The following is a 14559-nucleotide window of genomic DNA, read 5'->3' as shown; positions in this document are numbered from 1 at the left end:
GGTGCATCGTTTCTGTTTCATATCTTTTATAATGTTTAAATTTGATTTACTTATTTTCATTTTGTTCTGCTAGTTCTTCCATTGGTGACTGTTTTGAGCATGATGGGTACATACAAGATTGTCAAGAGTCTATAAATATATGCAAAAATTGGAAGGTAGCCATTCCTGTAATTCTCATTTATCTAGTCGCAGTACTTTGATTTGGGCATGTGAGAAAGCTTGCCAGTAGCTTCTCGTGGGTCGGTGGTTCTTTCCGGGGTTTTCCGGGTTCTTCCTCCACCATTAATACTGGCCGCCATGTATAGCCTATCGTGCTGAAAAATGGCGTTAAACCCCACAACAACAACACCAACAAGTACTTTGATTTAACTGACATAGCTGTATTGATTTACAACATATATCACGTATTTCCACCCAGTTTTTGATAAAGAGGAAAATGAACAAATAACATATACGTATTCGCATTTAGCAAAGTTTATACGCTTTTGCTTCACGAAATAAAATTGTATCGTGCTACACGTTACAGTTCAGGCCCTTGCACGAGAGGCAGTTTTGCGCACGCAACAAGAACTGTAAAGAAACTCGAATATTCTATTGCAGCAAGTAACGACACCTAAAACTAGACTCCCCAGTCGATTGTGCTGATCAAAGGTTCTCTTGTCTTTTATTCAAAAGTGTGAGAAACTATTTATGACCGACCCCCACCCATTCCACTTCTCCAAACAAGGGCAAGGTGAATAACCCTAACGGTTCCAAAAGTCACCCATAGCCGATTTCGTGCAAATTTTTCTTCGGCGTGTTAGCCATTCATAACTTAAATCAACGTAGAGGAGGTATCGAAAACCTTTTTAACATGTTCGACTTACTTGTAAGTACTTTATTTATCATTTAGAATTAAGAAATAATTAAGCTATGGACTGCACATGATCCGTCTTAATTGTTTCCCATTCCGATGAAGTCGGCATGTGCTTTCCTATACGATCTATATTTAGGTATTTTCGGCATTTGGTTCTACTTGTAATTAAGAGTTAGTGTCATATTTTCCGTATCGTATGTCTTCATCACTGAAGGAAAAGTTTTGTAATGCTCAGTTTGAAGGTAAACGGGTAAAAACGTATTCATTTATTTGATTTTTAGTCTGAATCCGAATTTTTTTTAATGCAGATCTCCAAATAAGCATTTTGGCATTTATCAGATTTAGATGACCAAATTCACATCTTGTTCAACGCAGAGCGCCTGCGGTTTGGGTGGGTGGGGGTTGAGATAAATACGAAGGTAGACCAAAACGAAGCTGAACGAAAATAGATAACATGACAGGTTTGTTAACATCGACGATAATTCTAATTTTATGCAGATACATGCCATATTGGAATGGGATGTTTTGGTAAATATTTCAGCTCTACTCGCGATGAATGACTATTTATTTGCTTATATTTTCTGAGTTAAGCACAAGAGATTTACTTCTTTCAAAAACACGAAGGGCTTTTAAATGGTACGGTTTGTTTTACAGTTTGTATTTTTTCCAACTTGCTACAATTGTTATTTATTTTTATGAATAAATTTTAAGCCCCTATCAATCTTTTCAAAATGACGTATTGATTTCTTTGTATACAATAACAAGAAAGAAGATTTAGAGTTTAAACTAGTGAAATGAAAGGAATCTAAGTGAGAGGCTTGAATTAGTTATGTCAAAGGCAAAGTTCTTTGCAGACGAATTCGACTTCATTGGTCACGATATCTTTGCGGAGTAAACAAGATAATTTTTCTCACTGGTTTATTTTGCTGCTGTTTTCAATGCATATAATTACTTGCATATGTATCTTCCAAATCCAGTAACAAGCAAAAGGTTTGTTAATTACATTAGTTTTTATTCCTCAGTGTATTTTAATTACTTTCATTCATTCAATTTCCAATTCTGAGATGGACCGATGTGTACATGCATTTGAATGTCCAGTGTAAGGACTAATTACGACATCGTCTCATACATTTGATTGACTGAGGACCTGTAGACAATATTCTTAACTATGTGAGATGAAGTTAATAGGATGTTACCTAGATATATAGTTACCAAGTCTAACTTAAAACTCTAGTGACACAACTGCATTGCCTACCAATGCGGTCAATTTTGTATCATCCGAAATACGTATACGATGCGCTTTCTATGTTAACACGCATTTGTTTAAGACTGTGTCATCGGGCAGATCATTTTTCATGATATTTTACAAGATAGTTCTGGTAAGTTGGTTGAGATAGTGGGTAATCGTTGTGATTGTAAAATTGTTTAAGAGAAAAATTTATGGATGCTGGTTGGTTTCAGATATAAACTTAGGGTTGTTGTTTGATTCATGATATAATCTTGGGGGTTGTTTGTTGGTTTAAGATATAATCTTGGGGTTGTTGGTTGTTGGTTGGTTTAAGATGTAATATTGAGATTTGATTTTTGGTTTCAGATATAATCTTTGGGAATGTTTGTTGGTTTAAGATATATTCTTGTGGGATGTTGTATGGTTTAAGATATAATATTTGAAATTTTTGATTGGTTTAAGATAAACTCTTGAGAATTGTTGGTTGCTTCAAGATATCATCTGGAATTGTTGTTTTGGTTTAAGATATCATATTTGGAGGTTGTTGGATTAAAATATAATCTTGAGGGGTGTTGGATTAAGATATAATCTTGAGGGTTGTTGGATTAAGATATAATCTTGAGGGTTGTTGGATTAAGATATAATCTTTGGAGGTTAATGGTTTAAGGTTTAATCTTGGGAGTTGTTATTAGGTTTAAGCTATACTATTGGAAGTTGTTGGTTCGGTTTAAAATATAATCTTGGGGGTTGTTTGTTGGCTAAATATAACATTTTGGGGTATCTTTGTTTTGGTTTAATAATATGTAATTTTGGGGATTGTTGGTTGGCTTAATATATCGTCCTGAGGATTGTTATTTGGTTTAAGATATGATCTTGGGAACTGAGTTTTTGGCTTAAGATATAACCTTTGGAGGTTGTTGGCTTAAGATATAACCTTTGGAGGTTGTTGGATTAAGATATAACATTTGGAGGTTGTTGTATTAAGATATAACATTTGGAGGTTGTTGTATTAAGATATAATCTTGGGGGTTGTTGTTTGGTTTAAGATATAATCCTTGGGGATTTTTTGATTAAGATATACTCTTGGGATGTTGTTGGTTACTGTCTTTCATAAATAATGTCCTGACATGTACATTGTCTAAGCGACAAAACCACTTGTGATTTGAAAGACATCTTTCCTGACTACATTCAGCAATGTATTAAAATATAAAATACTATGTTTAATTATCGATATACCTTGCAATTGATGCACATTATTACGTGAATAAATATGTGCGATATATTGTATCATCGTGACCATTTTCCCTTCCATTAATTAGGAAAACTCACCATGAACCAAACTGAATTTCTGCAATAGATTTTACACAAATTACGGAGGAACCCATCTGTCGTCAGTGCATGAATTTTGATGCAATGACCTGAGATAAATTTACAAGGTTAGTATACCATTTCAAAGTGTCTTGCACTCTAATAAACCTCGAGAAAATGTAATTATACTTTAAATATTGACAAAGAGAATATTAGATATTTCAAGTCCTCCATAGCACTATTTTCTCATGATTTGTACATCCTGTCAACGATACATTTCTATACACGCAACGCTTAATCTAAACGTTATTACAATTATTGACAGTGTTGATTCAGAAACAATTACAGAATAAGTGATAACGTTTTCTGTGGTAATCAGATAGCTGTCGTCATATCAGATTGATTTTTTTAAATGTTATACGTGAATTCCTTTAGCAATTTTCAATTAGATATTTCATTCATCATGCTCGGTAAATAAGGGCGTGTTACAGATTATAATAGGTTGAAAAGCGGTGTACTTTCGTTGCACCTTTCATTGGCATCAGTTCAGATATTAAATATCAAAACGTACAATGCTACATTACTTTACACAAGTTATCTGTCAGAGTCTGTATATTTCTCTACCTGTGAGTGAAACAGGTGTAAAGATTAATTTTATTGATGAAATAAGTTCACATTCTAGTAAACAATTTTTAAACAAGCCCTAATTCCAAGTATGTTTAGCTAGCACAAAAATATCTAGATTCTCTCAAAAAAGACATGTACCTATATTCCTGGAATGGTCAGTGAGCTTTTTCTTACTTTTTTATTATGCTTGAAAGTAAAATTTTATTCAACCAAATCATATTAAAAGATCTTGCAATTTAGCAAAGGTTTTTGCATGGAATTTTTTTATGTTTTCGTCCAAAAAACAAAATTTATTTCCTAAGCAGGCTTTTAAAATCTTCATTCACATTCTTTCTTCCTCGCTAAATGTTAAAGCTATGAATTGGTACAGACAATGACAATGCGAATCATTTCACTCAGGCTGCGATAACTTATTTGTTATTACACACATCTCTGCACAAAGTAATGCATCGATATTGGTATAATAGGAAAGGAAGGAAAATAACTTACGATCAGTGAAATATAAATTACAATTATAACCAAGTCGTGTCAGAAAGATAACTAGGTTCCAGTCTTTCATACCATAATGACCACAATTTAAACCATGTGAGCTTATGAAAATGACCCATAATTGTCAGAATATATAATGAATTGGTATCGATTAGAGGCCGTGACAACTCTAATGGGGGTTAGGAAACTATGCATGACCATACTTCATGGCTATTCTCACATGTCTTTTGGCTGACTTAGGATAGATAGGGTAACAAATCTTCTGGTTAAATGCATTCTTTGAAATATTGCATTCCGTGTTTAACGTAGCAAGGGCGTTTTATACTGTTTGTATCTTTCAAGTCTGATGTCCCAAAGAGTCCGAAGCAACACACACACTGAACCGAGAACAATCCTTGAATTTTAAGGATTTAGCAAACTGATTCATACTCCCCAGAGACACCCAAGCTTGAATCCTACACACTTAACACCTATTGTAATTACTCGCCTTCTTACATTCCTATTTCTTTCGCGTCAATTTAAACTTTTTGCATCCTCATTCTCAGATGTCATATTTCTTAACCAATGCATGCCTTTCTTTAAGTTGAAATATGTGTCGATGGCATGTCCGTGATGTGTTGCAAATGTGATTTTCTGTGATGTGTTATATATATCATATTCTGTGACGTGTTAGATACGTCATTTTCTGGGATGTGTTATATATGTAATTTTCTGGGATGTGTTCTAACGAAAGAACATAACACACACTCGTATATTATTTATCGTTATCTTCTTTCTTAATCTACTGTTCTTGAAACTGTGCATATATCTTAACTAAATGGTATAAATTTATTCCTTCCTGACGTGTGTTATATATGTTCGTACGTATTTTTGTACAAACTTTGTATTTGCGTCTTATGATTCTGTCTTGTTTTTTTAATATGCGATTACTGTTATCAATGCAACGTTTACATGTGTAGATTAATTTATAAATAAGTAAAATCTCTGTACCAGAGCACTGAAACCTGAATTTTTTTTTTGTTAAGTCATATCTGTCAAATAGCTCTTCCAGACCTGATGTTTTTAGTACTTTTTGTACAAAGAATAACTTTAAATAAAATTTATACCATGTATCCGTAAATGACCACTTTTTACCGTATCAAAAAGATGCACAGTAACTTCCCTAAACAAATATTCAATATTTTGTCACTCACATCGTGTCTGTATACACAAACCAGCAAATAATGCAATTATACGCACTATATTATTGGGTAATATCAATTTTAAATGCGTTTGCAGCTAAAAAGGCAACTAAATATTTGGTTAACTCGCTTTTGTCGGCATTTTTATTTCGCGATCGATTAGGACATTTTTGTTTTTAAAAATGCCTAATTTTAAAAAATTCGAATTCAACTCTTTGGGCTCGTAAGTACACTGTAATTGTTTTACTATTAGTACTTGTTTCTTCTATATTTATCTTCTTTCCTGTGGTTATTATTCTATTGCAAGGTTGTTTTAAGGATATGTAAAAGCTGATTGGATACCTTGGTACTTACTCTTTTGCTATTGTTGACACTCCTTAGCCCCATCCAAGCATATTTGGCTGGTTAGGACTTAGAAGTGACACCCTGTTTATATCTAAAAAGTGTGTTTGGTGTGGGTTGACCCTGTCCACCCATAAAGTGTCTGTATATGTTTGTGTTTGAAAACAATAATGCAGAAAAAGAATTTTGCAGGGTTTATTTCCTTTTTTATCTGTCATATATTGTTGAGTTTTATTGTCCCATAAGAAGCCAAAAACTTATGTACTTTCTAGCCCCTAGTTGGGCGGACCGGGGGCCTGAGTTCCAATAGATTGGCTTCAGATTGGGGTCGTACTATTGCCCCAGTGGCATATTAATGTCATGGGCCAGGTCCCTTCCCTTTTTATAACTGTTATGTATAAGTATAGAGGTGGCTTTGCCAGAGTCAATTATTTATTTCCCTTTCTTTCTTTCTATTTGTGTGTGTGTGTGTGTGTGTGTGTGTGTGTGTGTGTGTTTTATATAGGCATTATCTAGATCGAATTATTCTAGTTTTCCTTAGATAAACGTACCCAAAAAAATAATAAGTGTGTTTATTTTGTTTATATGTGTGTATGTGGTGTATTGGGCTTTGGGTATATGCCTTAGCATATGGGGGTGTTTAAATACATTTGTTTGATTAGAAATTGTTTTAAAGTTTTTAAATTGATCGTGTCATAACACGTGTGTCATTTGTGAGGATGATTTCAGTTTCTTGTTTGTTAAACTAGGAAGTGAAATGGATTTTTGGTTTTAATTGGTTGTACCATAGTACAAGAGAGTTTCAAATTTATTATAATATAGGTGGGATTACACCTTAGTGTCATACCATGTTATGTATCCATTAGAGGACGTTGTCCTCTTAAATTAGTGGGGGGGGGGTATGTTTATCCATTTGCAGAATGCATGTTCATGTGGTGGGACATAGTGTGATTGCTCGTCTCGCACGAGTTCCAGGATTGCCTGTGTTGTGTCATCAACCAAATAATTTGTTGATAACGATGGATGGCAGATCAGATGAGAGAGTTACAAGTTTTTTGAGTCGTCCCACCGTATTGGATCCATTACCAGATATTGTGTATGTTCAATTAGGAGAGAATGAAGTGGGAAGTCTGGATAATATGGTCATTGTTGGACAATTGTTACAATTGTGCCGTGGTTTAGCGTCAAAAGGTGTTTTTAAACCAATTTTATGAAATAGTCCATGTCAAGTGAATATGAACCAATGATTCAAAGCTATTTCAAGACCGGTCTGGAGATATACATGTATACAAATATACTCTGGAATTAATTGTCAAGGCACGGAAATATTTATCTGTCTGTCTGTCTATCTCTCTGACACATGCACATACAAGAAATTGATTCACTTCATGTAAATTGGTCATGTTGGCAGGTAAAATACACGTCGTGTTAATGAACACTCTCTGACACCCCATGGTTAAAAAGACAGCAGTATCGTACACTTCATGAATAAAAACAGCACTTCACACCCTTTGATTAAAAATACACAGCAATTCTCTTACACACCATGATTAAAAAACAGCAGTTATCTTACACACCGTGATTAAAAAAGCAATTCACACCCTATGATTAAAAAGACACAGCAAGTTTCTTACACACCATGATTAAAAAGACAGCAGTTATCTCTAACCCCTTGATATAAAAAAAGCAATTCACATCTTGTGATTAAAAAGACACAGAAAGTCTCTTACACACAATGATTAAAAAAGACACAGCAATTCTCTTATACAGCATGATTAAAAAAGACACAACAATTCTCTTACACACCGTGATTAAAAAGACAGTAGTTATCTGACACCACGTGATTAAAAAAGTAATAAACACCCTATGATTAAAAAGACACATCAATTCTGTTAGATAACATGAATAAAACGACACAGCAATTCTCTTATACAAAATGATTAAAAAGGACACAGCAATTATCTTACACACCATGATTAAAAAGACAGCAGTTATCTGACACCCCGTGATTCTAAAAGCAATGCACACCCTTTGATTAAAGACACAGCAATTCTCTTACACGCCATGATTAAAAAAGCACTTCACACCCTATGATTAAAAAGACACAGCAATTCTCGTGCAATTCAAAATTAAAAAAGACACGGGATTTCTCTCACACTCTATGTTATAATATACAACATTTTTCTTACACTCCATCATTTTAAAAGGCATCAGTTCTCTTACACTGCATCATTAAAAAAGGTAGCAATTTTCTTACACTGCATCATTAAAAAAGGCAGCAATTTTCTTACACTCAATGATTAAAAAAGGCAGCAATTCTCTTAGACTCCATCATTAAAAAAGACCCAGCAATTCTCTTTTGACAAGGATGTCTTTATTTTAAAGCGCATTAACAACTATCACGCAAACTGAAGCTAAGTAAAGCATCATGTATTCCCAAATTTTGGGTTTGATTAAAAAAACAATATAAAAAAAACACAGAAAAGAACAGGACCTAACAATGATCTAAGAAAGCACGCAATCGTGTGATTTAATTTTGTTTATTCATGTCTGTTTACACTCAAACTCAACACACTGCAGATTATTGTTTGCAGATAGAAGGAGCTTGTAACATAATATCATGTCACAGTCAATACAATAAATTAAATGTTTTATTGCTCAGGTTTAAATTTTGGCAGATTAATGTGTCATGCAGTTTTTAATTGGACACGATAGAAGGCTTATTTATAAAATGGCTTTATTGGAATCGGGGGCAACAAGCAAGATGAAAATATATGACAATAAAAGTTAAATATATGCCATTTATCGTGTCTATCGTGTTTATAATGTAATGTGGTCTGTTGAATATTAATCATATGTACGCTTTTTTATGCTTGTTATTAACCGAACCATTGGCTCATGGCGGAAAAGGTGCAAATTTGTCGCTGCCAGTTTCAGACAAAACAACAAAATACTAACCCCAAATACAGGACATTACACACTCACCGGATTTAACATTTCGAAATGGTTGGAACACTTTAGCTGTTAAAAAAAAAGTGTGCCTGCATTTTAACATTTTGCTTAAGACATAAATACTTTCATATAAGACATACTAAACATTATATTTGCTGATACGCAGTCATGATTTTTCCCCGACAAATCCGCATTTTTAAAATTATTTATTCCATATATTTGCTAGCATCAAACAGCAAAGCTGTTTAATTTGTAATTGCATAAGTAAAAACAACATCCTGTACTGTCATTTGGTCCAGTCAAAGAGGATGGTAATATAGTTTTCATTACGGATACAAGGTGAAGAAATTGTGTACCCTTCAGGTCTTTTTTTTTATAGATAAGTTGGATTTGTGTTTATTTACCGTTTATTTTTGATTGACTGTTTAAGAATCCTAAATGAAGACCTGATGGATAGGAAATGAAAAGATGCTGAATTTTACTACTTAATTCGATAAAGAAGTGTCTCAACTATTAAGATGCATTTTCAACGTGGTTTTGAATATTAGGACTTAGGTTTAATTTGCGAATACGGACAAGGCTAAACCGCTCACGAACTGATTTAGAATCGGCGCCAGTTTTATTATGTGCAACAGCAAGCAGCCGACTTTATGCATTCTCTTCGTTTTCTTTTCTTTCCTCTTCGAAAAATTGTAACAGGCTTCTTATATTTTCTTTTCCATTGGTCTAATTGCACCAGACCTCAACTCTTTTCTTTCACTTGGCCATTTGCACCAGACCTCATCTCTTTTCTTCCACTTAGCCTAATTGCACTAGACCTCGTGTATTTTCTTTTCGATTAGCCTAATTGCATCAGACCTCTTCACTTTTCTATCCCGCTGCCTAATTCCACCGGACCTCATCTCTTTACCTCCTCTCTCCCTAATTTCAGTGAACCTCTTCTGTTTTGTTTCCCTAAGCATAAGTGCACTTTCGATAGCAGGTATTCATTCGGATCACTGGAACGTTCTACCCATTTCAACAGTACTTTCCTTGCATGTAACATCGTATAGCTGATTTGTGTGCCGAGTTTTGTGCCATGGGCAAGGCAAGCTTTTTTGGAACGTTTACATTTGGCCGATCTTTAAGAACTATCATGGGTTACTAAGTGTGCCATTAATGTCTGTAGTCTAAATGATTTACGTCATTGTTTAGAATCCGTTATTGCGAGAGTTACGTCCCATTGTGAGATAGCTTCCATCAAACGACACATTTTATGCGCACAAATAAACTAAGGAATAGAAAATGGGCATCTGCTAAGACAGTTTGAATGGAATAGGCAGATGCAGACAAGATACCCTTAGGTTGTTTGTGCATTTTAGGAGTAGCTTTCTTTTTGTCATCCAAATAACAAGCTACTTTTATAAAGAAGGTTTAATGAGGCTTATCAAAGCCACAATACCTTTCGACCCATGGACGTTTCGGTCCCAAGACATTTGGGCCTAGACGTTTCGACCCTATATTTCAATACTATTATAATTTATTTTAACTCAATTTTGTTTGCAATTTTTTTATATTTTTATTATTTTATGCCAAACATAATAAAAAAAAAACTTTTATTGGAACTAGTTCAACAATCATTAAAACCATATGATATTGGGGGTAGGGGAATGAACAAATGGGAAACAAGCTATCATACATATTTCTCAATGGGTGAAAACAAGTGTTTGAGATTTCAGGAAAGAATAATCTTCCACGCAAAATGCAATCCGTATCCTTTCCCCAAATGTACCTTATAATAAACGAGATATATTGCTTGCACTTTACAACGACCATATAGCAAATAATTTTATCAACGTTGAGGGGCCCCTGGTGGTCGAGTGGTTTAAGGCACTCTTCCCGGGGTTTTCCTCCATCAGATATAGATGCTGTTCTGTACAGCCTATTGTATGCTGAAAAATATTGTTAAATCCATAACAACATCTACGTTGATTCAATTCACTGGCTTACAATTGAGTTACCTCCCTTCGACCATTGTTGAATGGACAATTTATGGGGGGGGGGGGGTTGAAGTCTAAAGCATAAGTGGATGTATTTAATACAAACAATAAAGCATCTAATACTATGCTCAAAGGAAAAATGTCAGAACACAATGCAGAAGTTAAAAAGGAATAGTGTAAAATAAATCAGTCTTCTTCTAAGTGGAAACTCAAAGTTCCCTTAAATTGAGTTACTATACTTTTTATGCCTATTAAATTCTGATAAATTTATTTTGCATCCGTATTTTAATATTTTATTTTGGACACATACGCCTACAATCTAGTTTTGACATTTTCTGTGTTGTTTTTTATTTTTATTTTTAACGTAGCTTTAACAATTTTCCAGTCATATCGCTACAATGTCTGCGGCATGACACTTTTTGTGATGTTCAGCACTGGGGCATCATTCTGCAGATATGTAGCATTATATCCCACCCACTTAGGCCACCGGAGCGGTCTTGACATTTTATTAAAGTATGGAACATGAGGTGTATGGATATTAATAAAATCCCATCAAGATTTTTTCTAGCTCGTACAAGTAACAACTCCCCAGTACCTGACATGATCAGATTAAAGATATTATTAATAGCAAATATTTTGATTTTTTTAGCCAATAAGAATACATAATTTGTGCATCAATTACTACATTTACTTTCACAGGTGATATCACTATCAGTATAATCACTTAAGAGTTTTGCATATATCTGGCACATAATCAAAAGTGGGTTACTGTTTTCGAAAACCATAACCTTCGTTACATAACTAAAAATCAATTTGGCTCGAATCTTCTAATGGTTTTAAATATTTGAAGAATTTTTTATTATAAAAGTAAATATGGACTAGGCAAAAATTCTTCATTATGTACCGATCTCTCTCTCTCTCTCTCTCTCTCTCTCTCTCTCTCTCTCGGGACGGATCGGGTATAACTTGAAAGGGTGTATGTTTAATAGCCTGTATGTTTAGCATTAGTATGGTACTAAGGTATTCTGTCCACAAAGGGAAAATGTAATGTTAAAAATATCACTATGCTGAAAAGATTCGGTGTAAAGGGACATGTCGAATAAAAAGGTTAAATGCACATACAACTCTCATTATTAAATCTAAATCCGACTACCTTATAACCCTACAGAACCCTATAATCCACATAAACCAGTAGATCTACGGTGCGTGCAAGGGGAAAAGGGTAGCAATGCGTACACTTACTTGCATATTAACACACAAACTTGCTAAACATACTCTCACCTATAACATGTAGTGGAGTGTAGAATGGTTTTGAGATTTTGGTTGGAAGATAAAGCAATAGAGCAAATCACATACAAACGGAATCAGAAATAGTTGCAACGATTCATTAGAATATATGTTCTTAGAGACATGGTTAGCTATTGAAAGAGCCTTTGTAGGGTTATTTAAACTTTATCTATTGTGTCTGATTTGGCTGGGGTAGTGCACTTACTCACCTCTATAGTGTAGGACGGATTATAACTGAACCAGAATCTCCACCAATCAGTACGCGTGTGATATATTGTCAGCCTAGGCGTGTTGTTTCCTGTCACACACACACACACACACACACACACACAAATATATATATATATATATATATATATATATATATATATATATATATATATATATATATATATATATATATATATATATATATATATATATATATATTACGAGTCACATGTGCCTGGTAGTTTCAACACATCACCCATCCCATGGCTGACTTGAAGGGAAAGACTTTGTGCTAAAGTGAACATGCAGTTGGTCCTTATGCCCGGAGTGAATGAGACCAACCGCTGATGTGTCTAGTATTATTAAATCTGTTCATAAGAATAAACTTGATTTGAAATTTTTATTTCTTATCATCGCAGGACTATTTGACAGTACGACCGTCTTCTCCAGCATTACTACCATCACTGCCAGAATAAGATGGTTCTGAACCAATGCAGAAGGAACAGCTAGAAGCAGTTTTACAAAAGGAAAAGAGAAAGCAACAAGAGATGAACAAACGATGAACAGAGCAAAGGGAGTGAAAACAGAGCTGTTGGTGTGTTAAAGGACATTCTGGCGGTGATAAACAAGAAAGATGAATATGTGAAACATCTTTTGCGAAACCCAAGAGAAAGAGATATTCACCATCTATTCATGATTTGAATCCTTCCATGACACTGACTATACAAACTATCACAGCAACAGTAGCAACTATCACCACCACAGCATCAGTGTAAGTTGGTCTTGAAATGTTTTAAGGGTGATGAAGATGATATTGAGCATACCCAGTACTTGTTCAGTCTAAGTCAATACTTTCAGCTCATCAAACACGTTGAAATCGTGCATGAAGATTTGATCTTGGTGACTTACGATGAGAAACTATTCAGTTATGCCAGCGATAGAACGAAATATTACGGCTACGAGGGGACGCTTCGTAATAAACGCAGATTGAAAGGACCGATTCTGTACCATGATTCGAGTCACGGGGTGACCTGACGTGTTAGAAGAAGCCTGGTCAAGATAAAGACTTTTCGCAAAACGTACGACCCACACAAGATTTTACGTTTGTCCGATCACGCAATGGTAAGTCAACCCTTGGGAAACAAATACGTCAGATCGTCTATTATAAACGAGTGAAACTGCCTGATCAAAACACGGTCCTGCCTTTAGTATACGAACTGGGCACGTTCAAAAAAAAGAGAGATCATTTTGTTCATCTAAAAAGTTAAATTCGACACAGAAAATATGTGCCATTGACCCACCTTCATAAAAATGAGCGTAAATAAATTAGGTTGTGCCTGCGACAAGAGTGATGCTGTGAACAATAACAAGAACAATGCAGCACGACCTTGATAAGCTTTATACAGGGATGCCGCCAAATTCTTAATGTAATCATCATTTCGTCCATTTTTGTTGCAACAAACCACCTCCGTCTTACAAAGAATCGTTGAAGAAACTACAAACATAGACGAGTCTAGATGTTAGACTATTTCACTAGTCGGCAAATGGTCCAAATTTCTAGCCGAACAAACTAACAAGCTTTATCTATAATAGCTTTTTAACTTGGGAGAAGAAGGCAACAGTGTTTCAAATGTAGTATAAAACTCGACGAATGGGAACAACGATTCAGCTCATCTTGAACATGACAGGTTGTCTCCTCACTATGACTACTTTCATTGTTATGGAAAAGTATGGGTTACTGGAGAGGGCACAAAGTTCACCAGTTGTCGACCCTGAAAGCGGTACATATGATTGGTTTGATGATGCAGAAGTGCGCATTAAGAATTTTCCTTTGGGACTTCTAGAACATATTGAAAGGACCTGACACAGATTCAAGTGAAGCGCAAACATAAATTGGGTCCAATGGCATAGACGTTCTTAATTATTGGTATGTGAATGCTAAAACAAAGTTAATTACATTGAAAGAGTTCAGATTATTTCAATGTTCCTCTTGTCAAATTCACGTGTGCACTGTATGTCATCAGTCGCGAAACAAATGTATCGGTGAGTTGCATTGGTTAGAAGCCAGTCTAAAAAAGTAACTATGGTTATTTTGACACC

At 34.7% G+C, this 14559-nt stretch overlaps 1 long non-coding RNA gene across 1 annotated transcript; it reads left to right on the top strand.

Moving 5' to 3' along the window:
- Positions 1-750: 750 nt before the first annotated feature.
- Positions 751-13704, top strand: LOC149805696 (uncharacterized). The gene is made up of 3 exons (XR_016419775.1): positions 751-868; positions 3404-3520; positions 12879-13704. It is a non-coding gene; the product is annotated as an uncharacterized LOC149805696 (long non-coding RNA).
- The last annotated feature ends 855 nt before the right edge of the window (positions 13705-14559 follow it).

Source organism: Sinohyriopsis cumingii, chromosome 2 (assembly GCF_028554795.1).
Source record: "Sinohyriopsis cumingii isolate HCF-2022 chromosome 2, ASM2855479v2, whole genome shotgun sequence".
Classification (NCBI taxonomy): domain Eukaryota; kingdom Metazoa; phylum Mollusca; class Bivalvia; order Unionida; family Unionidae; genus Sinohyriopsis; species Sinohyriopsis cumingii.
The sequence above is the reverse complement of the archived record's forward strand: the minus strand, read 5'-3'. Positions and strand labels throughout refer to the sequence as shown.